The sequence below is a fragment of the Tauraco erythrolophus genome, chromosome 10 (genome assembly GCF_009769465.1).
Source record: "Tauraco erythrolophus isolate bTauEry1 chromosome 10, bTauEry1.pri, whole genome shotgun sequence".
Lineage (NCBI taxonomy): Eukaryota > Metazoa > Chordata > Aves > Musophagiformes > Musophagidae > Tauraco > Tauraco erythrolophus.
This window is the reverse complement of record NC_141474.1, coordinates 11899912-11904093: the sequence shown is the minus strand read 5'-3', so window position 1 is coordinate 11904093 and position 4182 is coordinate 11899912.

Here is a 4182-nt window from a genome sequence, read left to right as displayed (position 1 = left end):
TTCTCACTTTGACTTACAACAATTTACGAAGTAATTATCCAATTGTGCATATTTTAAGTGGAACATAACCTTCATATTTAGATGTAGTATTTTCTTTTTTGTAAACTGTGTTGTAAGAATATTGGAGACTCTTGTATAGTAAACTTTTCAAGATGTACTGGTGGTGGTTTTTTTTTTTTAAACTGTATTTAAATGCAAATGTCTCAGACATTCAATAAACTCATGTCTTCAGCTTGAAATATGGTTTTAAACAGTTGTCTCTTTTTTTTAATTAAAAAATGACAAATTTAACTGGAAGTTTGTGTCCATTTAAGTTTCTTTACTGCTTTTCAAACTTTACCTCTGCAGCTTATTAAACTTTGTCTCCAGTCCACAAAGTATTTAATGGCACCGTTATTAGTACATAGTTACATCTCTTGGAGAGGAAAAGTACTATGTCAGCCTTATGCAAATAAGAATCAATTTTAAAGTGTGAGGCATATTCATAGGTTAATTATTAAGCAAGCTCCACAGCTAGCAGTATTTGGGGAAAGTGAAGGCACTGTATATAGTCCCTCCTCACCTTGCAAATGACAGAATTAATCCTCCTCAGTTGAGTGTAAAGACTTACTACTATTTAAACTTTTCATACAGTTTGTATAACTTAGAATTACCTTCTTATTTTCCTAACAAAACTGCTTGTGGTATCTATTTGTTTTCTCATCACTGCATTCAAAATAACCAAGATTTTTGGTACAGTAAGCATTTCTTCTTGCATTAAAAAAACCCAGCTGGATTGATGAAAATTGCAGCTAATTATAGTACAAACTATTTGGCACACAAATCAGTTCAGTAATCAATTAACTGCGTAGTAAGGATTAAGAGAAGTAAATATACCATGTATAACCAACTCCAGTTTGAGCTGTATTTCAATTCAAAAAAGAAGAAAATTTTTCAAAAATTTCAGCAGAATATCCTAAAACTTCTTTTGTGGATTGTTCTCTCTTCTGGTTCTATGAATAAACAGTTTCCTTACAGAATAAAAAGCAAATCTCATCAGCAAACAAAACCTCCACATAAGGACCTCACAGTGGAGAGTTCTCTCAGAAATATGAAGTACACATGTATATATATAAAACATTCATAGGTGCTAGTCACTTTACTGAATACCAGGAGCTGCAATTATAATCACACGGAGTTGTGTTGGTTTTTTTTTTTTTTTAAATGCTTTGCTTTTTCTAATTCTGTGCTTTCACGCTGTTTTAGTGATATATATGTTGTAAGGAAAATGTGTCACTTAGACATGGTTCTTTCTTAATCTGGAAGGAAAACATCTCATGAAGGAAAATAAGGCTCACGCATGAAAATAAAACTATGCATCACTGTTGCATACACATACGTAATATGCCAAGGCAAAACCATTATTGTGGTATAGGAAAATATTTTCATTTACTACTATAGAAGAAAAAAAGCGAAGATGCAAAGTACCAGAACATCAAATGCTGTCATTGAACACTTAGATGCATTTTGTGGACCTTCTGCATAGGAAAAATACATAACATAGAAACAAAGATTAGCATGGGAAAAAATGACTTTCTGTAATTCTTGACACAAAAAAGTACTTCTGCTTTCTCCCACCCAACCACTCATTCTTGCCTGCTCTCCTCTGCCCACCTGTTCCACCACTGCTAGTTTCTGTGATAGATTGATTCAGTTGCCTGTATGGCCTCACATCAGGATCTGCCAACAAGAAGGTGAAAGGCAAAAACATCTTAATATGTTTGTTAACATTTCTGTGAGACAAGTTATGTTCATTTCGTTGCTTCTTTGTTAAAAACTAAAAATTACTAATGTTTTCTTTTTTCTATGTGAAGGGAAATCTCCAAGCACAAGCTAGCAAAGCTTTGCCTAAGTTCAGAGTCCCATCACAACTAAAGTTGTTGACATACTTGTAAAGAAGACACTAGGGTTTTGTTTGGTTTGGTTTTGAATTTCCTTCTCTTGTGATCTACTAATATTTCCCCAGCATCCTCATCTGAGTCAGTGCATTTTATTGTGGGGATGTTCCCAGTGAACCGCTTGCATACAGGGCTGCATTAAAATGTGCTTGTTTTGTGAGTGAGGAAGAAAGCGCTAAGGACTTTTGCATAAGAATTCTTCTGTCATTTCAGAAGCCCTCTCCTGTTTCTTCTACTCAGTTTAAATTGAAAAACAAAAAAGCCCCAACAACTAAGCATTATGAGTTACACATAACCCAGCTGTAACTGAATGATCCAAACCTCATTTATTAACATAATGAAACAAGCATGGAATAGAGCCTAATACCATGGAAACCCATGGGAGATAGGATTGAAACACATCAGAACTTTATTAGCTGCGAGATCTATTTGTTTGAGAAATCTCTCGGGAGACAGACAATTAACTCCTCTGGCTCTCACAATTAGGCAGTTGGGTTTTATTAAAATAAGTGAAAGGATATTTTTAGAATTTATTTATACTACTTCTTCACTTTGTTATTATTAATTTAAAACACAGATCAGAAACATTCTGTTCAGCTATTCTGACCATAATCAATCCCTACCAACTTGCTCAACAGCTAACTCATTATTTCCCTTATATTGAGGATACTACACCATTTGTTTTGTGGTTGTTTTTTCTTGCTGTTTGGTGGTTCTTTTTTTTCATCTACTTTATCTGGATTTTATAGCTTTGAGCAACCCGTGGTTGATCTATTTTAAGATGTGTGTGCCATCTCCTGGTCACTGATATTGCCACATGCAGTTACTTCAGTGCTTTAAAGAAAATCTTAATTAAAACTCATTTAGGACAGTGGAAACCTGGAAAGCTGACACACAAAATAGTGTAGCTTGTTTTAGTAAAAGCTAGCAGTCTCAATTAAAATGTATACATTCTAAACAGCACTTCTGTTTATGATATGTAATGGCTTCTTTAGTTTCAGTACACATACATGTGCTAAGGAACAGTGTGAACAGACAGGGCCAACATCTGTATAGTTTTGACTTCAGATTTTCCCCAGGAAAGGCATAAGCAAGACTGCAAAAATTGATATTTGCCCCAGCTGTCATTAAAAACTAAACCCTGTTACAAAGAAAGGGGAGTGGGTCCATGAACCCCTTAAAAATTGCATTACTGTTTAGGCCCCTTCACATCAGTCCACCAAATAGTCACATAAACCATTTTCCAAATGTAGCTACAAAGCCTTAAGTGTATAATGTTTTGAGGAAAACAAGCATGGATTTGAAGAAAAACAAGACTGTATACAGTCTTGTCTGTTAACAAGACATTCCTGTAATTAGATGTTCCATGAATACAAAATTCAAGGTAAATAGCACTCCAAATCTGACAGGTCCTCCTTCTCTTCCCTTTTCCTCATTTTAAAGTGATCATGCTATAAAATATACTAAAGATATGTTTCAAGAAACGACACGGGAAGAAGTTCTGTGGTCCAAAAATCTTCTAACTGTAGTAAACCAGACAGTGAACTCTTATTTCCTAATAACAAGCCAATGGTACTCTCAAACAGCTATGCTTGTTAGTGTCCAAAGAATATTTAGCAATTTTGAATTCTACATATATTTTAACATACCAAGTACAGCAAGTTCATATCACAATGTCAAAAAAGCGAAAATCATTCTACGTATCGTATTAAAGATGAATTTTAATTCAATTAATTCTTAAATACTAAACATGTTAAATTAATTTTTAATAATCCACATCTATTTGTTGTAGAAGAAAAATCTCCCACAAGACAAAGGTTATTAAGTAAGCATTTTTTAATCATTCAGTATGACAGAGCACTGTAGATCATTCTTCTTCATCTGAAACTCAAACTTTTATAGATTCTGTACCATTTCTCAATTCAGAGAATTACAGCTGCCCTTTCCCTTTATGTCTGATCTTTCACCTTAATAATTTCAATTGAATTCTAAAAATTTAGAAAGTAGAATGCAGTCATCTTCTTTAAGAAACAGTCACTCCTTGCAAAGAATTTTTTGTCAAAAGGTTGTGAAACTTTCATGTTTCACAAACATGAAGTCAGTTCTGATAATACTAGCTCATTCAAAGCTGCCAATGACAGTGCGAAACATATACAGAACGAGGCCTTGTAATTCACTATCTCTTTACTCATAAAAAATACTCAGTTAAGATGTTAAAATTATTCATTTAAAAAACTGGGGTATG